Here is a 23,733-nt window from a genome sequence, read left to right as displayed (position 1 = left end):
TGTAGTGAAATAAATCTGACATTATTCTTAACTATGTCAAATCCTAAGAAAACATATGGTTTGGGTACTATACAATCATTCCCTAAAATTATACTCCCTGATGTGTAAACTCTGCGGACTCAGCCAAAAAATCAAATTTTAAAAACCAAGGGCTCTTAATCAAAATGAAAGTTGCTTTTACTGAAGGCTTATTGTTTCTTTATTTAAGGGTGAAATGAAATATATCTCCCTAAAAAGTCATTTCCAAACAAAAATCCACAATATGAAATTATACCATATGGAACCCCCAGGAATTTACACACACTACTGAGAGAGTAATTATAACCCTGAACCCACACAGCAAAACCACACTATGGATAATAATGGTGTTCACAAACTCCACACTCAACACTGGAGAAACTTTAGGTTAGGTTTGTGCTTTGTGAAGCTCTGAGCCACGAACAGTTCTATACTGTCCCCAAGAAAGTTTCTGTGAAGATACCACATTTTCTCATAATCTGAAGCTCACTTCTTTCTTACACCAACAATAATAATTGTAAAATTCCTTATATGAGAAGAATCCTTAATCTAAGTTATGTTTAAAATGGCCACACATATTTTCTGGTGTTAAGTCTGAAGGCTCCATCTCCCATTCATCAGAGACTACTTGAATGAGTAATTTAGGGGCTAGCAAACTGAGGCATAATTTAGTAGGAGAGTTTTGCTTGGTGCACATTACTACAAAACTAGGAAACATTACAATCTAGCTTTTGAGAGAGTGGTTGTCTTGCAGAATGTAGAAAGGCAATGAAATCTGTATCATTTTCATGGAGGCAAAGAGAAGGCAGAGTAGAAATTGGGGGGAAGGGGTCTATAAAGTCACTGATGCAACTACCGGAGTACTTCATTTTGCTTACAGAAAGGCTAAAAGAAAATGAAATGGTTAGACTTTCTAAGATAAGCTACAAGTAAATTCTAGTTTATCTAGAAGTCTAACAATTGGAAATCTTCTGATTGGTACTTCTTTATTATAATTTGAATTGATTTTCTTAATGATGGTGTTATAATACAACATTTTAAAGTATTTTCGAGTATAATTAGTATATTTCTTTTTGGTATTCTGAATCTTTTAAAAAGTAGCAATTTATGCATACGCATTAAGTTTTCCAATGCACTGTTTTCCAGAATTGGAATAGCAATTCCCTATCCATGTTGGAAGTAAGAAATTCTTGTAAATATTAATTAACTAATTCAGCTATGTATTGAGCAGCTATTAAATCCATGAACTCTGCTGGGCATGAGGATACAAAGTAAATAAACAAAAAAACTGTGTTTTCCTCTTAATATAGGATAAAAAAAAAACTAAGAAGCTGCTGTTTTTGAGGTTTTCAGTGTGTTTTTTTAAACTGCAGTAACTTGTATTACTCTGTTAAATAGGAATTTCTCCCTTAGTTCAAAGCAATTTATTTAACCCACTATAACTGCCCCCCCCCAAAAATAATTTTTTTTTCCAAAATTTTTCTAAATAGTAAGTAACCAGAGATGTTCTGGAAGGTTCTGAAAAACCACCTTTAACTTTCTCAGCAATAGCTTTAAGCATGAAAATGCTCTTTTCTGGCATTACTGGCTAAAAAAATAATGAAGCATAGAAAAGAAGATGAATAGAGATAATGAACCAATAGCTAAATATAACATCATACAGTTTCAAATAACAGTTACATGAAACCATGAAATGCTAATGAAAACTAAAGTAAAATTTTTCTTCCTGCCGTAGATTCATGAGGGCAGACTGGTGAGGTGGTTAAAAGGGCTACAAGCTCACCACTGCATGCTAACTATCTAAACCTAGTCCCTGAGTTAAAATGAAGATTAAAATGGTATTTGTCTCATAGACTGCTTGGAAGATTAAATGAGGTAACACCTACAAAAGCACTTACCACTTTCCAGTGAAGTGTTACCCCCACGTGCAAACTATGGTCATTCACCTCAGAACGTGATTAGTGGTTGAGGGCACAAGCTGGAGACAGACTTCCAAGGTTTGAATACCCAGGGCCACCATATCCTTAGCCATGTCCCTGTTTTCTTCTCTGTAAAATGGATGAAATAATTACACCTTCCTCGCAGGACTTCTGGGATCTTAAATTAGCTGATACGCTTAAAGCAATAAAAGGGTGCCTAGGATTTACAAGGTGTTCAGTAAATGCTAGCAGTCATCATCTCAATGAGAACGCCAAGGTCATTTCCACTGAAAGGAAGTGTGCCATGACACCAGGAGGAAGCGCTCAAAAAAAATAGGTACAAAGTATTGTGTATTCATAACCTTGCAGACTCTTCAAGAGCCTAAAAATATCAAATATTTTGACAAATATAAAGTATTTGATGCCAAGAGGTTTCTACTTCTTCCTGCTCAACTGCATATTTATAACCCTCAGGGTACATATTCCAAGTAACTGAACACATCTGAGGATGAAAGAAGCCTTCAAATCTAATACTACTTCTCCATCAACCAAATTTATACAGACAGATAAAGCTTACTGATACATCATACTAATGTGTGTGTTTGTGTGTGCGCTTACACAGAAAAACCTCTCTCTCTCTCTCTCTCTCTCTCTCTCTCTCTCTCTCTCCACCATCCCTTCTCTCCTTGCCTTACCCTACCATCCCCTCTCTGTCCTCCCTCCCTGAGCTGGGATATCAGTCTTCTGCCTGGGATTGGAATTTACACCATGGGCTTTCCTGGGCTCCGCCTTGCAGATAGCAGATCATGAGACTTTTCAGCCTCCATAATCACATGAGCCAATTCTTCTGCCTTACCAGCAACATCCAGGCCACATTTCCTCTTTACATTTCCTCTTTTGCCGCTTCCTGATTTCAATCAATCCCCCATTTCCACTGTTCTTCTAGCCCAGTATCTACAAACTTCTGTAGGATGTCATGGCATCAATGACAGATTTTTAGGTGAAGTACCACAAAACACGTTTAACTTTTTGTATGTAATCTACTCTGGTTCGCTCATTCATGAATTTATCTAAAACTACGTATCTTTGGAGATTGTCCTTATATAATCTCCTCCAGGATCGGGTCCTATAAGTTTACCCCTAATGATAATGACTCTAAGCAGCACGAATACCATGTTGAAGGTAATGCCATGCTTCGCAGGAAAGGGTTAACTCAGCAGGCCTACTGCTCGTACACTACACATCTCCAAGAAAGGCCTGTCTTCCGGACTGGCCCTTGTTTAGCTCGGGGGAGATGAGCTGGGAGCCCTTGTAATTTTCTGCTGGATGGGAGTTCTTTGCATGCATGCCTGAAGCCTTGGGTCATGTGGTACCAGTGTGATCAGATAGTTTATACTAACAGTGTGATTTATGATAAATTCCTATCTTTGTTCTGGGGGGCGGGGGAGCTAGAGTCTGAATAGCTGAAGTAAGTCATGCAAGTGTTGCCTGATTACATGACTGAACCCCAATGAAAGCTCTGGACACCAAGGCTGGGGGAGCTTCCCCGGCTGGCAACACTGTACATGGCTGTTGCACACTGTGGCTGGGAGTGCATCTCCACTAGGAAAGCACACCTACATGCCTACGCTTGGTTTCTCCTGGACTTTGCTCCAAGCACCTTTTCCCTTTGCTGATTTTAATCTGTATCCTTTGGCTGTATTAAACCACAAACAACCCTGATTGTAACACCTTCTAGTGACTCACTGAGCCCAAAGGTGGTCTTGGAGACCCCAACCTTCATGTTAGTCCAATCATCTAAATTCCTGTTAAGATCAGGAGAGTCTTGCAATAACTCTTTTTTCCCATTAGAACAGAAAATGTTGTGATACTTTTCACCAAATCTTTCTCTTTACTCAACTTTTGTTATTGTTCTCTTGACTCATATCCAGGAAAAGGATTCTGGATGTTACTACCGAAGCAAAGGACACAGCAGAATATACTGGACTTACAGACTGCTTAAAAGCTTTAGATATTGTCTAACAGATAGATGCTAGGCAAAAAGCTTAAAAGAATTTCTAGGAAAGTAATTTGCTGGTGTTAAAGCTACACTTCCAGTTCATTCAATTTAAAATAAAAATTTCATTTACTGGATAAGTATATATGGAGTGATGTTTTCAGCACTATACATAAAGAGCTTTTTTATTCCTTACTTATACTCAAGCTTCCTTCCACTTTTTGAATCTTCAAACACGCACCAATGATAAACTTACTCTTTTTGCTGCCTTTCACATCCTCAAACAATTTTTTGTATGTACTTTTTTTGGTCAAAAATTTTTGTCTCACAGATCAGTTCTTTGTCCTCGAAATCCCTGAGTACTTGCTGAATGTTCTCTTATGAATCTTAACCAAAACTCAGGATACCACATATTTGCTTTGTAAAACAATGATAAACGGATGTAATTAACCCAAAGATACAGGCTCTGCCTTCTCAGACTTCCCCATTTCAGTTACTGGCAACCAATCCTACGAGCAACTCAGGCCCAAACTCCTCCACCTTCCCTTTCCTTCCCCTCTCTGTCTCCATATCCAAACAATCAGCAAATTCTGTTGAGTCCATCTCAGAATACATCAAGAATCCAGCCCCTTTCGCCACCCCCGTACCAGCCCACGTTACACCATGTCTTGCCTGAATTACTGCTATAGCCTCCAAACTCCCTCCGTGCCTTCACCCTTACCTCCCAACAGTCACCCTCAACACTGGAGCCAGAGCTGTTCAATCATAAGTCAGATTATGTCCCCACTGCATTAAAAACCCTCTGCTGGCTTCCCACCTCATTCAGAGTTAAGAACCAAAGTGCTGACAATAGTTCTCAAGGCACCGCATGGTCTGGCCTCTCTGCCTTCATATCCTACAACTCTCTTGTCTCTTTCCCCCTTCTTGAGTTGTGGCCTCCTGTCTATTCTTTATTTCTTTTTTGTAACATTTTTTTTTTTTTTTAGTTTCAGGTGCACAAAACAATGTAATAGTTAGACATTTATCATTTATATCCCTCACAGTAACAATCCCCTCCCCCATCCACTACCCCTCTGACATCGCACACAGCCATTCCATTTCCACTGTCTCTATTCCTAATGCTGTACTCGGCTTCTTGTAACTATATATATATATATATATATAAAATTGTAGTTGACATTCATTATTGTTCAGCTTCAGCTTCAGGTGTACAGTGCAGTGATCAGGCATCTACATCATCCCTGAGGTGTTCTCCCTAACGAGACAAGTGTCCATCGGATACCCTACAAACACAAGGGGAGTCCTCCCTCCTCAGCACTTGTGTGCTTGTCCTTCCTGCCTAGAATGCATCCCACAGACATTTATGTGGCTTGCTCCCCTACCCCCTTTAAGTGTTTGCTCAAACGTCATTTTCTCAGTCAGGCTGGCTGTGATCATCCCCATCTTATTCAAATTACATCCTTACCATGTACAACCGCCACCATTCCCTAACTCCCTTCAAAGTTTTATTTTCTTCATAGCATTTACACCCTTCTCATCGACTATATAATTTACTCATTTCTTCTGTGTGCCTGGCTCCCCCGTTTAGAATGTAAGCTCCACGAAGGCACTTTCTTTCTGCTCCCTCCCTAACACCTAGAAGAGTGTCTAGCACTTAATAAACACTTAGAGATTTAGTGAATAGACGAACATGTCAAGACGTAAACCTGTAAAAACTCAGAGATAACTACACATATAATTATAGAGCTGTATAAATATAACTACATAAAAAGAAGCAATAAAAATCTTTGTGTACCAAGACAAACCATTTGGAGATAAAATGTACTACAATGCTTGAAACTTTCAAGGTTAATCCAGGTGATGATCGCAGAATTTCCTGAGAGCTGCTGTCACACCCAGCACGCTCCCTCACCTCCCTTAGGCACAGCGCTCTCACCATGTGGCCCCAGGCTGCAGCTGGCTCACAAGTCTCCCCAAGTCTTGCCACACCCTTGTTAACGTGCAGGGGCCACCTCCAATCGGATGCAGTCCACTTCCTCCGAGTCCTTTGTTTCCCACCATTCCACGGATGGTTTTCAAGGGTTTCTCAGAGTCTTTCCTAATGTCGTCTCAAAACTCTTAGCCCATTTTGCATGGGATTAGACATCCTACCGCTCAATCTCCTGCTCTCTCAGGGGACACTAGCCAGGCCTCTCTCTCCACTGGATGACTGCTTCAGCGCAAGGACTTGTTGTTGAGGTTGTTCTGTTTTGAAATTTAAAGTAGTTCCCTTTATTACTTAATTGTTTGGCATAAGGGCTTTATTAGTGCTATTATTAGCAAATTTAAGAAAAATCATTCTGAACTGATAACATTTCTCTAGAGAATTCAAAAGAATGAGGATGGTTTCTAATAAAATATTATTTATTTTATACCTTTATCATTTCTATTATTTTGTGCTAAAAAACTTATCCTGCTGAGTTTTTATAGATCTGTAAAAAGGAACAATAGTCAGAAAACAATTTCTGAGGAAAAGAAAAGTTTTGCGGGACTGCTGGAGACTACACACACATACACACACACACACACCACACACACACACACACACACACACACACACACACAATGCAGAACAAAAGAATAACCTCCGAATTGCTTGCCTTAGATCCACAGGCCAAAACACATACTCCTGCCAGAAATACCCCAACTCAGAGCCTAAAACAGGGCCAAATATTTAATGTCTGTGTCTTTGTGTATGTTTAAGGTCATGGATGTTTAACTCAGTGTCTATATCTTTGTCTTGGTCAATCTACTGTCTATATTTCATTCTGTCTTTCGCATCCTACGCTGAGAGTGTTAGCCCCATTCTTTGTATCTCCTAACCCAAGCATTTACCTACCATATCCATCCACCCTGCCTGTTTTACTCCATCTCTGCTGACAGCCAGATTCCACTTAGCTACTTCTTTTGGTCAAACCTAATGAAATTCTCTTCATCTATGCTGGAGAAAACTCCTTTAGCACTAATTTAAATTTTTTTAAATTTTCTTCTCATGTCTTGTCCTAAGTCAATGCAGAGACTAGATGGCCATCTGTCAGGTGATTCCTGAGTTAAATGGGGTGGGGGGAGGGACCAGATGCCACTTAAGGTCCTTCCAAATTAAAGGTTTTATGAAGTATCTTTGACTCTTTCAGTGACACCTTATCCTCTGTTGTGCTCTCCTGTGAAGACCGAATCTCATTCGTCTTAACACACAAGAAGATGGAACCAGCCTCTTCATTCCTGGGGCCACCTTAGTTCTTTTAGCGTCTTTCTCGGAGTGACTCTCCTGGCACGTTATTCACTTAAAATCAACGTATCTTTTTATAGTCTTCACAGGTAACTTCACAGGTAATCATTTGGGGATATTTCTAACTTCCTCAGTGATTTAGGAACCTCAATCCCATTCTACTTCAATCCCTCTTGTATACCCGAGAAGCATCAACTTCTATCTTACCTCACAGCTACATATCCACCCACTTATTCGTTTCCAATCAACTCCTCAATAAAATCCTTATCATTGATACTTTAGATGTTTGCCTCTTTCCAAAAACATTAATTCTTCCTTTATCGCCTGTACTCTTGAGACAGTGATATATCATCCAAATTTATTGAAAAGACTGAAGTTATCCAGTGCAAGCATAATGTTCCTAAACTTATCTTAATATTTGTATTACTCAATCCCAAAAAGAAAGAAGTTACAAAGAATGCCATACTGGAAAGAAGAAAGCCAAAAGATCCTTTCAGGAGACACCAATATCCCAAGGCCCTCTGTGACATGTCCACTGCTGTGGCTGTTCCGGAAATGGTTCAGGTCCAGGCAAACAGGATAGAAGAGCCAAGGACAGCTCATTAATCGTTTCTCATAGAAACCTACAGTCTTCCTCTTTCCTACAATCCTTTCACCACACCACGGTCACAGCGTGGTACACTCAAAGGAGCCGACATGGAATCTGTTATGGGTTGAATTGTGTCCTGCAAAAATTCACATGCTTAAGTCCTAATCCCTTAGACCTCACAATGTGACCTTATTTGGAAACCGGGTCGTTGTAGATATAATTAGTGACGAAGAGGTCACACATTGGAGTAGGATGGGCCCCTGATCCAGTAAGACTGGTGATTTTATAGAAAGGGGAAATTTGGAGATAGACAGACATACACACACAGGAAGAAAGCCATGTGAAGATGAAGGTAAAGATTGGGGTGAAACTTCAAGAAGCATCTAGGAATTTCATGAAAGACTGACAGAAACCACCAGAAACTAGGAGAGAGGCATGGAAAAGATTCTCTCATGGCCTTAAAAGGGACCAACCCTGCTGACACTTTAATTTCAGACTTCTAGCCTCCAGAACTGTGAGATAATACATTTCTGCTATTTAACCACCCAGTCTGAGGTACTTTGTTCCCTCTTTCTGCCCCACATGGGGACCTCTTTCCTTTCTCAAAGAACACAGTGTTCCCTGAAGCCATCCCTGGCAACTCCATCCGTAAGTTTTCTCCTCTGGGGCCCCATATATGCATTGCTCAATATTCTTTGGGAATTGAGGCATGAGGCCAGCCGAAAAGGTGCTTGTATCATCTTATAAGATGGCAGAAGAAATAATATAGTTATACAAACCACCAACACAAAAGGAAGTACACATGAGAATGACCAAGTACTACTGAAATTTACAAACGTTAACATTTCTGGCTCGTGTAAAGAAGGCAGGATGCACTGAGAATGTGGGATCTGAACTGGGCTTGAAAGGGAGGGTCAGTAAGAATATTAATAGCTTTCACTGTCTCTACTAATTTGCATTTAGTACTCCTTACGGGCATACCAAATTATTTGCAAGCATATGTTATCTTCCTTTCTCTCATTTATTGTTTCAGTCCTCTCTGGACCCAAGAGATTTGAGGTCGAGCTCACCTACTCAGGTACAAGCTGCTGGAAGGTAGGGGTGAGTCTCGTGTTCGTAAAGTATCAAGCACCACTGATTACATGCAATACAGACCTTCTAAAAATATTTGTGGGAAATAATGAAAGAATATACGAGGAATGCAAGGGAGAAAGGAAAGAGAAGTAAAAGGAGATAAGTGAATTTCCATGATTTTACTAAGAAGTTCTCCTCAGTCTGGCAGCCACTCCACTTTGCTGCTCACTCCTCTTCCTGTGCCTTCACCCTCCATGCAATGCTTCTTTCCCTCCCCTTTTTGGCATAAAATCCTCCGAGACTCAGTTCATTCTCCCCTCCTAGTTGAGTATTCTCTGCCTGTGAAATCAATACAGATCTCCTCCTTCCTGCAACCCTACTACATGCATTTGTCTCTGTTCAGCACTTAATTGTTCTCACAAAGTTTCATAGTCAGTTATCCCTCTCCAACCAGATTTTATAGCTCCTCCAGGCTGGAAACTATGTCCTATTTATTTTGCATGCCTCCCCTCTTTGCCTTCATCTCGATGTCCCCTCAAACACAGAAGCACCTGGCACATACTTGCTGAATGACTAAATCCTTTCAGGATGTCTATCGCTAAAGTATAGCATTCTTTCATTTGACTCTCCAGGTTCAAAAGTACACTGGAAAAAGATATATATCAAAGCATTCATTGCCAAGTAACACGGACTTATCTTTTCTAAAACTTGCAATCACTGCACCAAACTTCAGTGGCTTCACCAACAAGAAAAAATGGTGTAAGCACACAAAGAGGGATCTGTTGTTATGTAACCACCCTAACACTGCGAGCTCAATTCAAGTTCTTTAGCACAGGGTTTATCAATTTTAGGCAATTTAGTAGTATAAATACTGCCACACATTTCTTCCCCAAGAAAGACACTGGAAGTGGTCCAACTTACCCTAAAACTTGCAAGATGAAATTTAACAAGTAGAGGTGAAATTGAATTTTTAAAGTTCCTACAGTGGATACTCAAATACCATTTAATTTGAGTTTTATATAGAATTCTATGCAAGTCTAAAAATTTTAATGGTGAAAATCTCATCAACCCTATCATAGCACATGGTTAACAGGATGAATTCAATCTGAACAATACTGGTTTTCTTAGGAAAAAAGGTGAATCCTAGAATTTCACCAGTGTTTAGGAAAGGATAAATTGAACTGCTGCACAAAAGCAACAGATTGATTCTTACTTCATTCTCCACTTCTTTTGGGTTCCCCTTAGAACCAGTAGGGTCTAACTTACAGATTTATAGTAAAGATAGAGGAAGAAAAGAAGAAATTAACCTCACATCTCAAGGGGCCAGCAAAAGAAACTCTCACCTAAGGTAACTCTGCAAGCTTTTCAATGCTTCCAAGAATCAATTTCCTTTGAGAAAGGTAACTGTGAAAAGCATTTCAAAATTGCTGTAAAACTAAGTTGAAACACTTAATTGCAGCTGCCTAAGATATTGACTTTGCTGGGTTAACTTTTTGGCATTCCCCAAGCCCATTGACCCAATATTGGCTGAGAGTGCATTTTCCAAAAACTTTCACTGCATCAAAATGAAGCTGCTTTTAAGAAAATTACATCTTAAGTACTGCCTAATTTTTAAATTGAGAAAAAAATAGAACCACTGTCCTGAAACTACAGAATTAATTCTACTACAGATTCAATCTCCTAAACAAAAAGGAAACAAAGTTCACACTGTTTCTATAAATACCATTAAATCTTTTAACCGTAATTAATGCTACAAAAAGTTTGGTATGAGAGAAGCTTCCAGACTCTTTCTGACATGGGCAACATCTATATCTTGCCCAGATGATGGATGAATGCTCTGAATGTTCCTGTGGCCACTGTTGCCAGTCTAGTTCTACTATGAAAAATGGAGCAGAAAAACAGAAAAGATTATTACTGAGAGTCCAAATGAAACATGACAGTCTGGTGCCAAGACCTTTTTTTTTTTTTAAGACTTTCTAGAAATGTGGAGAAAAGTGACCTGTTTGAGGTGAAAACAGATTAAGCATAGAGGAGTTTTCAGACACTGTGATGTGTGCCTGAATGAAAAGTTAAAGGAAACTTAGGTATGATCTGTATTTAACCAGTTAGTAAATACTTTGTATTAACAAATAAAAATGCTAAATAGAAACTATAAAGGCAACTTGTATTTCAGGCACTAAAACTGACCACTTCTACATTCACATACAGTTGATGCTTTAACAACCCGGCAGTTAGGGGTGCCGATGCCCCGATGCCCCGTGCAGTTAGAATATTTGCATAGAACTTCTGACTTCCCAAAACTTAGCGACTGATAGCCTACCATTAACTGGAGGCCTTACCAACAACATAAATAGTCGATTAATACATATTTTGTATATTATATGTATTACATAATGTATTCTTACAATAAAGTAAGCTGGAGAAAGAAAAAATGTTAAGAAAATCATGAGGAAAAAGCATTTACAGTACTGTACATATTGATTCAGGAAAAAAGCTACATATAAGTGGACCTGAGCAACTCAAACCCATGTTGTTCACAGGTCAATGTAATTAAATCATTTTTAATTTCTAAGATTTTCAAATCCAGATGAGTGGAAGTCATAACATTAGAACCCCAGAAGACAAACACGAACATCCCCTCAGGACAAACTCACTTCAACCTTTCTAACCAAAGAAGAATTCAAAGGCCTCCTTTAGAAATCTATTCTGAAGGTTAAAACATTCAGAAAAACTTCCCTGTATTTAGCATAAATCCCTCCTGATGCTTGCTGTAAGTCCATTTCCTCCTCTTTTTCTTCAGGAAAGGTGGAAAACAGCTGTTCAACACCCCCTTTCGGCTACTTTTTCTTTCTTGCCAGGCCCATTCCCCCCACGGGAGAAGTGTACACACTGCAGGTGATTCCAAAATCCAGCTGGTCCATGCCAGATTATCTACAGGGCTGGTTAGCCAGGCCCCATTCACGCCTCCTGGAATGACATCACTAAACTGCAAAGGCCCCTAGAAACGCTCTTTACTAGAATTAGTGGAATTCTAGAAATCCAGTGCTTGGAGTCTGTCCTCAGATATACTCAAACAATAAAAACGGCGTAGTTTCAAGGAGACAAGTTTACAGTCAGACTGCAGAGAAGATAAGGACTGTCCGGCAGCCAGGCCACCTGGGTCTTCACTACTGCTCTATCTCACAGGTCAGGGTGGTGAGCTCACCTTGGCAGGAAACAGGTTTAAACTACTTAGTGCTTTTTATCATGCAGTTGGAGTTTCTTATCACTGACACAACTTTCTGGAAGTAAACTCACTTGAGAAATGCAGTAAGTCTTTCAATACTTCTACCAATCTAAAGGACTACACGAAACGAGAGTGTCAATTTGTAGTCTCTTATTTCTCTAAGTGAGTCATCTCTACTGGAGTCAGAACATCATCTGCAGAGCACTACACTTCCTACCACAATTTACATAACCAATCTAATGTTGTTGCCTCCCACTGAAGGAACTGTTAACAAATACCCTCATGTTTTCTTGCAACAGCCATTAGACTCCAACAGTAAAGTCAGTATATTGCCTACTTCATCAATAAAAATATTATAGACCCACAAGCTTGGTGAGCCCATTTCCTTTACAAATCCCTTTTAAATGTTATGAAATGCTGATTCAGCTTTGTTGTGGTACAACATCTGCATGCATTAAAGGCCTATTGCTTAGTAGCTAAGTTTGTTACACATGAGAAAAATACAAAAGCCTTGATTTAATCAATACACATTCACAACTCTATGGCATCTGTGTATGCAACATATATTTCAAATGGAAAGATTTAAATGGAAGCTTTTTGACTATGAACCTATTCAAATTATACTTTTAAAAGCATGTAAACTAGACACATGGAATTTTACTATCAGTCCTGCTATTTTTTGCATTAATTGGGGACAAGAGAGGCATTATTAATTCTATAAATAATACCAAAAACATTTTTTTAGCATGCAGACACATACGTTCAGTTGCAAACTCTGATCCTGTCTAGGAAAAGCAGATGGACACAACCTACGATGGATGTGTCACGTATGTGTAATTGAGAGCTAACTTCCTATTTGTGTTCTGTTGTATTTTTTAAAACAAGACTAAACTTACCTAATAGTTATAACTATTCCCAAATCTACAATGCCAAAATAAGTCATGCTTATTATCAGTATGTTTACAGCTTCTAGATATTACTGAAGAGACAAATTCTGTTCTTTCAGGTATTGTTTACTAACACTTGATGACAACACTTACCAACATCTTGTTTATGGAATATCCCAAGAGAGTTGAAAAAAAAAGAAAGAAATTCAGTGGTAATTTTTATGCTCATTAAAATTCACAGTGTTATTCTGAATTAAGAACTGAACAAACTCTTGCATTCAAGAAATACACACATGGCCTCAGCAATCTTTTCTTCTCTTTCCAAATTAAAAGCATTCCCTTTTCCTCTTTGTGATCTCCAACCATCTCTCTGAACACTCTGCCTCCTGCAGGTTTATACTCTTCTGGGCATTTGAAAGAGGACCTGGAATTCACACCCTCAACAGGCTGGAGCTTGCCTAGATAAGCAGAAATAAGCAACACTTGGTAAAGCACCCAAAGACGTGAGGCCAGCTAATGAGAACTGATCCACAAGCCTAGGGCTCCGCCGAAATTAGAAGAGGCCCCACAATGGAATCCTTCCAAGACATGAGAAGAGATATAGAGGAATGGAAGAGGAGGGAGCTGTTGGAAGTGGGTCTGTAAATAGCCAGTTTACAGAAGCCTGGAAAGCACATAAGCATTCATTCTAGAGCTGGCAGTTCATGGACAGCAGTGAGTAGTAAAAGGGATAATAAACTTACTTAGGAAAATAAAATTTAAGAGTCTTTAACAACATGAATTTGGAGTCATAAAGGAGAAAAGTAGAATTAAATGTGCAATGTAGGTTAGTCTCATAGTTAAGGTAGGCCACTTATTACTTGTAAGATGATAAATAGTTTAACTTTATACAATTTAAACAGGATTTCCATTTCCATTAATAACAGGATTTCCATTTCCCTACCCCTAAGAAGAGAAGATGCCTGCTGTACATCACTCTCCATTTCCACTAGGCTAAAATGTGAAAATATTCAAATTATTTGAAAAAAATTAAAAAGTACTAGGGATGTGAAAATGTAAGTATTCGTGTAGCTGTATTATCAAGGACTTTCCCTTTCCTTCATTTGTCTGAAGGCATATGAACTTGTAAGGAAGAATTAATTAATCCTAATGCCCCCTCTTGAAACCCATCCACAATACTTTGCTTTTCTTTTTTTAATTAGTTTCCGGTGTACAAAACAATGCAAAAGTTAGACATTTCACCCTCACAAAGTGGTGAATCGATTTCACCTTCAATCTATTGCCCCTCTGACATAGTATGTATCTATTACAATTCCATTGACTATTACCTATGTTATACTCCATATCCCGTGACTATATATATATTAAATTATAGTTGACATACAATATTATTCAACTTCAGCTTCAGGTGTACAGCGCAGTGGTCAAACATCTACACCGTCCATGAAGTGGTCTCCCTCATAAGACATGTGCCCATATGACACCCTACAAAATCTTTACAACATTATTGATTATATTCCCCAAACTGTCTTTCATACCCCGTGGCAATATTGTAGTTACCAATTTATGCTGTCTAATCCCTTCCCCTTCTCCTTCATCCCCACCTGCCTCCTGCATTTCTCTTTTTAATTTGATTCTTTTCTGCAACACTTCACCATCAGCTAACCAGACCACTCTTCTATATATAACAAGTAGTAGTAAAACGCTAAATTTAGATGGGTCAGAAATTGGGACTCTACTACGTATTTACTCAAATATATGAAGATTTTCTTCGAAAAATAATTATTTCAATTAAAATAGTATCCACTTAAAATGCAAAGTTTAATTTTTAAAAAGGAATTCCCTAGAATTGGGCATTAGGGTTGGCAAAGAGTTTTTGAAACTCACCCATTTCTAATTACTGCCCTCAGTAAATAGAAGCATGGATCAGTGCCTTGGGAATCTGCAATTTTCATCTCTACTTCCCATTCCGCCACTAATTCTCCATATGAACTGCACGGGAAAATAATTTCTTTTCATTTCTCTGGGTTTATATGAGCACTTGGCTAATTCCCATGTTGGGCACTGACTCTAGGTTTAGAGAATTTTATTGTGTTATCCAAACATCTGCTGGTAATTTGGTGACCCCTCCCCCGAAAGTTTTATTCTACAGATCACTATAGGGGCAGATAATACAATTCCAAGATGAGAAAAACCCTAAGGCATTAGTAGTAAAAACTGTTCTGTCCTCTGCTTGGACACATTCTTTCAGGAGGTTGTTGGTCACGGAATCTCATCAGGTACCTTATGCCCTCTTTCAGAAAAGTAAAGATCTAGCTGCTCTCAGTAAATGGAACAATTCCACTATGATCATGTTTCCCTCTGCCACAGGTTCTAGATCTCCTCAAAGGCCTGCCACATCCACATCACAGGATAACAATATTTCTGTTTTTACTGGGGTGGTGAAAAAGGATAAGAGCATTTACTATACTTAGGACTCAAACAAGCTAATGGTTAAGAAATATTCAATATGTGTTGCAACCACAAAATGCTAGCCTTTTATTACTAATTTCTTTACGCTTTTGGAAACAAAGCTTACTGATACATTAAAACCCCAATTTAAATATTTTATCTTCCTTTATACTTCTCCAGTCATGTGTTGAAATCATAATTCTGAATGCGAATCATGAAATTTCTTTCATGCAACACAGTGTGATCCAAGACCATTGAAAGATACCAAAATAACTAACACAAATAACCTTAAGAAATGTATATTTTATTGTTTAACTGCAGAATGTATTTTCACCTATGATTTTAAAACACTTTTTCAGAAATTAAAAAAGCTTTATAATAAGGCATTGGGAAAGGCAGGACAGCATCTGTGAAGTTAAGGACTTCACCTCATGAATAATGACCAGGTCCTCTCACGGCAGCACCGTTGATACCGAAAGGGAAAGACTACAAATCTCATTGAAAACCTTACTAACTTGTGGACTCATTTTATAAGTACGATAGCAGATGCACACACAAATGTCAGTAGTCCCTATGATGGTCCTGACCTGCTGTGGCCAACCTAGCTGACTTCTTACAGGGTGTTTTCCCACAACTAGGCTCCTAACCTCAGAGGGAGGAAACTTGAAACAACCCCTACCCAGCAGGACTGGGATGGTCCTAATAATACCTTCAGTGGCAAAGGTCTACACTGCGTTCTGTCACAAATTTCTCTTTGTCCAAGGTTTTTTCGTTGTTTTTTTTGGTTTTGTTTTGTTTTCTGAGAATCCCTTTTTACTTGGTGACTGTACTATCAATATTTTTTAACTTGAATGTAAAAATGTACATTGTAGGCCACTGTTTTTATTGCGCTAGAACTTGAAACTTATACTGACATATATTAATCAATGAAAAATGATGCTTTCCAAGCTCAAACTCTCAGATGTTTATTTAGGGTTTCTCCCTGTCTGTATTAGCAGCCCCAGAAGAGCTAGAGCAGTTCCTCATATACCTCTGCATGGCTCCTCGGTGACTAGCACTGTCTCGTGCTTTTTGCTGCACTCACACTGATGGGTGACTAGATGATGGAGGTATCAAATTCAATCTTTTCTCTATTTTAACTAGAACACATCTTACCTATACCCTTCATAGAAGGACTTATATCCATTTGGCGGCCTTATAATAGCACAGACTAGGCAGACAGATAATCCTGTATTTTATTTCTTCCACGCATATTATATTTTCGCGATCCGATTTTAGTAGTACTGTGTGAGTGTTCTACAAAATATTACAAAATATTATATACATTTCAGAGGTTATCATTTATTGAGAAATTCAAAAAACTGAGGAAAAGGTAATTCCTGAAAGATTAAATTCTATACTGTGAAAAATACTGGGGGAAAAAACTGTTTTGAAACTATTTCTAAGGAAGAACGTCCATTCTGAAATTGAATGTAACATTAACTAAACCATGACTTTCTTATCTGTGACTAACGAAAAAATTTTTTAAAAACTTTATTACACGAAGATCCACAGAAACTAAAAGTGTCATTTCCTGACCTAAGGAATTCTAGGTAAATGAGGTTCAGCCCTCCTTTCAGAAGCAATGGATTCGGTTTCAACCTTTCATGCCAGCCGGCCTAAGCAGAGGCTGTTACCTCAATCAAATGAGCGATGAAACTGAGAAAGTTCTCGGGTCACAAACTTAGCTCAGATTCCAGCCGCGACAGATCTTAAGCCCATGTGGCATTGCTTAAAGAGCTTCCCAGTCAGTGAGTCAAGCGTCCCACCACCACCACCACCACCACCACCACCACCACCACGAGGGGCTGCCTCCGAGTGAGGTTTACCAATTTCTCCGAGAGTTGGCCAAGCCTAGCGGCGCTGGAATCCAGCGTCTGGAGGAGGCTCAGGACGAGCTTAGTCAGTCGGCTCCCGCAGCCGCAGAGGCAGGCTGCCAGCGCCAGGATCGGCACACACGACCAACAGCAGTCCAATTAGCAGGGGGACGCAGGCAAAGGAGGGCGCGAGGCTGTACCTCCCAACCGGACGGAGGAAAGCCAGAGAGCCCCGCGGGCCGTCCGGGAAATCGCCGCTATGCGGGCCAGACCCGACGCACCAAAAGCGGTCTCCAGGTTCTTACGGTGCGCCTGGCTCTGCACCGGGCGTTCAAGGGGTGGGAAAAGACGACAGGCTGGCTCCGAGCCTGCCCCGCCGCCGTGGAAGCAGCCGGCTCCGGCTTCACGCCTCCAGCGCCCTCCAGAAACCCCGCCGCGCCGGGACCGGGCGCGCAGCCCGCCGCGCTCCGCACCCGGCGGAGGACGTGGCTCTCCGCCTCCCTCCCGCGACGCGCCCGAGACTCCGGAAGAAAGTTGCGCCTTACGGGGCCCAGAGTGGCGCTCGCCGCGCGCCCCTGCCCACCCTCGCGTGCCCCTCCGCTCACCGCTCACCGCCGCGGCTTCGTCCTCTCGGGCTTCGCCTCCCCAGCCTCGGCCCAGGCTCCAGAGCCCCTTCCCGGCCGCCTCACTCCAGGGCGCCCGGCGCCCTCGGAGCCAAGTTCTCAAGGCGCCCGCCGCGCCATCGGTGCCGGTGGGCGCCGCGCCGCGAGATGCGCCGCTGCAGCCTCGGGCGGCGCTACTGCGAGGCGGGCGGGCGGGCGGGGTGTGGGCGAGCTGGAAGGAGGGCGGGACGCGGCGGGCGCCGAGGCTCAGCCGGAGGGAGGAGGAAACCGCAACGTCACCAGAGCTCGCGGAGGCGAGAATGGGGAGCGGGAAAAGGGGACCCCCTCCCTCTGCCCGACCCCGACCTCCGGCCCGCCGGGCTTTCTCCCCCTCTTCTCCTGGGACCCGCAGCTCGCGAGTTGCGCTCGGCCTTCCCCTCCACTCGGGCCCTGACTCCACGAATCCCTGCCCTACCAGGCCTCTTTGATTCTAACTTGCTGTAGTAGTTCCCAGTGACCCATACGTTTCGGGTTCGACTCCGGAATCTCCCCCAACCGAAAGATACTTTTGAACGCCCAGGGGGAGGAGCTGATGCTTCCGTCCAGCCTGGGTGAAGAAATAGAGGAAAACGTGGAGAACCTTGTCACAGGGGCTGTTGCCCAAATCCACTCGCCTTCAACAAAACAGTTACTCTTTTTCTCCAGCATTCGGTCTTACTCTTCTCAGAAGGGAGAAAAATCACCTATTTAGAAGCCGTTCTCGCCTTAATTGTACTAATAAAATACAATAACTCCAAAACCACTGAACCCTGAAAACTGAATGGGTTTTAATCATCAAAGGTAAAGGGTCAGGAACAGAGCATTTGATGTATGCAGCTCACAAAAGGAAATTCCATTTACCTTATCTCCTACGCCTGTGTGGGTGGATGGAGGAGAGGGAGAGGGAAACCCTTCATCCATCTGGGTTCTTCAGGAGGAGGATTTGTAACCTTAGTAGTCACAGCCCCCTTGGAGAAGTTTCTTCCGTTCTCTTAAAGCAGCCACTGCACCAACCTGGTTCCAGGGACGTTTCTGATGTGAACAGGGCCATCACCTCAGGGCTAACTTCGCCTCCCTCAGTGTTAGCATGTAATTAACCTACCAGAGCTAGAGAGTACAGAAGTGACAGATGTTTATCCAATCCTTAGAACCGGAGATGTTTTACCTGAGAGTAGTGCTTTTTTCCCCCCGTTTGCTTCAAAGTGCTTTGTTTGGGTTCTAAAGGGCCACCTCTATCCATTTCCCCTGTTCTCAGAGGTTCTCAAGACCTACGGAGGAGTTTCCATTAGGCTACATTAGAAAAATGTGGATGTCTACTTTTATGCTTCTCTTTATCAGAAATTGCATTGGAACAGAGATTCTTTACAAACAGGTAAAGCAGAAGTGGTTTTGTTAAATTTTTGTCATGTTCGCTAAACCACTGATTTGCATAAACTTCCAGATGTTTGATTTAGAAGTGGCCTATGGAGAGAAACGGGATCTTTAATCTGATTTAAATCCTTACTTTGCAATTTACTACTAAAGGCCCTGGAAAACTAACTTCAGAGCCTCAGTTTCCTCATCTGTACTATAGAGATGTAATACTTTCATTGAATATTATAGAGAGGATACAATAAAAATAGCTAATATCTGAGAGTTACTTCATGCCAGACACCATATTAAGGGATTTATATGTGTTAATTCAATTATTAGAGATGATTAATTGTAAAAGTACCTAGCTGTAATATGTATGTAACCCATAAGTATTAATTCCCATTTAGCTTCTCAAATTTGATAGAGACCTTAGAAAAAGCATCTGCTTTGATGTCTTGAACCTCTCCACAAGTAATCATCTAGCTCAGTAATTCTCTCAACCTAGAACATTGTATCACCAGAGGTAGATGTAACTGAATAATCCTACCTCCCAATTTCATGTCTTCAGTAAATTTGGTCTGTAGGCCATCATTCAAGTTCTCATTCTCAGATGCCTTCCTTGCCAAATGACACTAATAAAATGCTTTTTAATAGGGGCCCCACACCCGACCAATAAATCAGAATCTCTAGGGATAGAGTTTAAGCATCTGCCATTTTAAACTCTCTTCCCAGATGATTATAATCTGCAACCAGTATTGAGAATTCTTCAAAGGAGGCAGTACCCACTGTTATTTGCTCCCACTCACCCCCAGTTTTGCCTTCAATTGACCTAGAAATCTGCTACTGGATAAAAACCCACCTCTTGCAAAGGGTCCCCTATATAGTAGGCCTCAAAGATCTGCAATTCTGCCCTCTGAAGAGAAGCAGGTCAGCACTGAGTCTTCCAGGATGCATTTAGCCTTGATTCCGCAGGAGAGTGCTTCCTTCAGTTTGCCTGGGTACCTACCAACTCTATCAGCTTTTCTTCATCCTTTCAAGCCCTTGGAAAATGGTTTCTTTTGCCATCATCCCTCTCAAAATCTGATCCTAATGATTGCATGCAAGGTTTCATCCAAATAACACACAGCAAAAAGATGTTTATGGCTTTCTTCTAATCACTGTATTTCCCCGAGTAAATCCTGGGAGCTATTATGGCAGCAAAATTACTCTATTGACTCCTATATTACAATTTACTAAAACTCTCAAGTAGTAGTCTTTTTCACAACTGCTGCAAAACACACCTTCTCAACCTGTGCTCATTACAATTTGTGTTTAGCATTTAACAATCTAGTCTATTAAATTCTATTGTACTAAGTCAGGCCTCTTCTTTTAGGTTATTGACATGTTGGGTGTCACTGTTGTAACTGAGTAATTCTACCTCCCAATTTCATGTTTTCTGTAAATTTGGTCTGTAGGCCATGTCATCATTCAAGTTCTCATTCTCAGATGACTTCCTTGCTAACTGACAAATCTGTGAAAAGCACTTTGTCTTGGTTTCAGAAAATTAGCATGCTGTTGATGAATAATCTCATCAATTGAGGAAGCGTGTGTTATTGAGTCATATTTTTATTCCTTGTCCTAGAGCATCATCAAATGTGCATGGGTGTATGGCATCTTTGTAGAAATTAGAAGAAAATACACAACCCTTACCCAGGCTGAGGGATTACTAAGAAAAAGCAATCTCTTCCTCCCAAATAGAGCCCTAAACAGCTGTGTTTTGTCCAGTGGTGTGTTTACTGCTGTAGCAACATTGTGAAAAAAGGAAATGACTACTTAGTGAATTCTCATTAACTTCTGAATTTCTTCTTCCTTTTCTAAGTACCCAGATACGACTTTAATAACAGGTTTATTAATTTTGCTCAGGATCTGTGAAAAGCACTTTGTCTTGGTTTCAGGAATCAAGCTATTCTTTTTTGAAAACATTTGTCCATCTGCAGTCGTTTAGTATTCATCTTCCTCTTTGCTGGTTCTAGATGTAAGTCCTTATTTGTGAACTTCTTGCTTAGATATAATTTTTCTGGGCAAAAGAAGTCAAGCTTTAGAGAGCTAAGACATTTTCTTCATTTATCTTAGTTTTCAATCAACTCTTGCAAAGTTTATTTTATTCTTTCAGTTGGATGGTTCTTTTTCATGATAGAGAAGAGAAGAATTAAAAGGGGAATTAGTTCTGGTTTGTTATCCATTTATCTCAAGAAGGGGCATCCTTTTTATGTTTATTCTTGTCTGAACAAAACAAAACAAAAAAGTATATATTGTTGTTGTGCTTGGTTTACTCTTGGCTCTAGCCTAACAGACCCCAGTCTTACAGGAGTATTAACAAGTACATGCTTTAGTTTATAATTCATTAAATTATACTCAAATTTGCCCTTTACATTTTACTAACCAGCCAGCTGGTCCATGACTATACAACTGTGTGGATCCTTGAAATGCTTTTTCCCCCCTGAGGCCAAATTAGTCTCTTTGTAAAAAACCGCCTTACCCCTACACCTAAAAGATCCACCCTGAGTCACTGAAAAGGAATGATCATTTTGGTTTGCTCAAGCCCTATTGCCCTATACTTGTACTTACTTACTCAGTGATAATCTCTCTCAGATCCCCCTTCCATTTTTGGGCATTCAGCCCTGGCCAGACATCCACCAAGACTTCTCCAACCTCCCTTACTCAGGCCTATGGCCTCTGTGACTTTCTCAGGGCTGACCTGCTTCTCTCCATGAGCTAGACTGTTCTGCTGCTACTGCTTCATCTCCTGATGATTCAAACTTCCTGAACTTAGGTTTCATCATTAAAACAAAAGGAGATAACGTGGTTGGAACTTGAAGGTATTATGTTAAGTGAAATACGTCAGATGGAGAAAGACAAGGACCGTAGGATTTCACTCATATGTGGAATATAAAAAGAAAAACAAATAAACATAACAAAAGTAAACTCATAGATTCAGACCAGAGCGTTACCAGAGGGGAAGGGGTTGCGGGTAGGGTGAAATGGGTAAAGGGGTCAATTTGTATGGTGACAGATGGAAATTGGACCTTTGGTGGTGAGCACACTATAGTGTTTACAGATGTCAAATTATAATGCTGTACACCTGAGACTAACATAACGTTATAAACCAATGTTATCTCAATTAAAAACAAGCAAAAGGAAACATTGACCTACATTCTTAATATAACTGAGTTGTATCCCCTCCAACCTAGTCATAATTTGAGGCTTTTATACATAATTCTTCGTCAGGTACAGATTTCCTGGCCTCACAAGCTTTTAATGGATCATTAATTGTTCCAAAAACTTCCATATGTGTTTCATTTTATCCTCACAGGCTCTGATGTCGGCATTACTATACTCATTTGACTCATGAGGAAACAGGTTCAGAAAGTTGAAGCAAATTTCCCAAGATATACATCGCTCAAACCACATATGATTGAGTTTTCTGATATCAAATCCCGGCTTCTACCACTAAAGCACTCAGCCTATACTAACTTTTTGCATCTAACGGCCCACTTACAGTCTGAGTGTCCTGGCCTCAGGTGAAAGTTTTTCTCCATTCTTGATTGACTCTTGAAATGGATAATTTTTATATCACCTCTTTATTTATTTTAAACTACTGTGGGGACAGAGCCTCAAAGAGCAGTTTCCAGGCTCTCGGCCTCACATAGAAAGGTGCTGGCTCAGGTAGTAAATGGCCATCAACTGTGACTAGTTGGCCATCAGCTCCGTGGGTGTTCCTTTTTGGCCTCGCCATATCCTGCATTCTTATGCAGGAGCCGGACCAGAGACCCCGCAGGCCACCCCACGTGACTCCCTGCATGACAACTACCCAAGGTGTTCCATACACCTACCAAGTTACAGCACTATTCTCTGACATTACAGAAATGATTATTGATATTTGCTATACGAATGAATGAAATTAGAAGTTTGTTCTTTTCCTTACTGAATGGACCAAAAGGAGTTTAAGCATTATTTTTCTTAAAAATATTAAACATTTAATATTTTCCTAACGTGGTTTTTGAGAATTGTGGACATCAACTGAGGAGTTTAGAAAATGAATGTTTGCTGAGGGTTAATTTAATTTGGTGATTCTTTATAATAGGCAGTTGGATAGTATTTAATCCTCCTCTTTTTATCAAACTCTGGCTTTTTCCAGAAGAGTGCAATTAAGGAAGAACTGTGTGAAGAAGTTACTACTCTTCATGGCCAAGAGGAAAGCGCTGGTGTTTTTAAAAATGCTAATATAACAAAATGTAAAAATTTGACTACAGTCTAACTCAAAAACAGCATTCCTTAGAAGAACTTATCATCTGTGTAAAAAAAGTAAAAGGAAACTTGGACTAATTATATGCCAACCTGTTCATTTTACAGAAAAACAGAAGTTAACATAGGTGGTGGTTGTTACCAGTTCTTGCTACTAATTCCTGGTAGAGG

The 23,733-nt window shown here is 40.4% G+C and overlaps 1 protein-coding gene across 8 annotated transcripts in view; it reads right to left on the bottom strand.

Moving 5' to 3' along the window:
• DSE (dermatan sulfate epimerase) overlaps positions 1-18,806 on the bottom strand; it is a 57,967-nt gene extending 39,161 nt beyond the window's left edge. For 2 of the 8 annotated variants that reach the window (XM_033102768.1, XM_033102771.1), the window contains exons 1-2: positions 17,890-18,026; positions 1,917-2,066 (exon numbers count right to left, since the gene is read on the bottom strand). The gene's annotated coding sequence lies outside the window, so the exon portion shown is untranslated. Of the gene's footprint in view, positions 1-1,916; positions 2,067-17,296; positions 17,317-17,889; positions 18,139-18,361; positions 18,382-18,786 lie in introns of those variants that run through there. The other 6 variants (XM_033102772.1, XM_033102774.1, XM_033102775.1 and 3 more) reach the window with 6 other exon arrangements.
• Positions 18,807-23,733: the final 4,927 nt, after the last annotated feature.

This window comes from Rhinolophus ferrumequinum, chromosome 3 (genome assembly GCF_004115265.2).
Source record: "Rhinolophus ferrumequinum isolate MPI-CBG mRhiFer1 chromosome 3, mRhiFer1_v1.p, whole genome shotgun sequence".
Taxonomy (NCBI): domain Eukaryota; kingdom Metazoa; phylum Chordata; class Mammalia; order Chiroptera; family Rhinolophidae; genus Rhinolophus; species Rhinolophus ferrumequinum.
The sequence above is the reverse complement of the archived record's forward strand: the minus strand, read 5'-3'. Positions and strand labels throughout refer to the sequence as shown.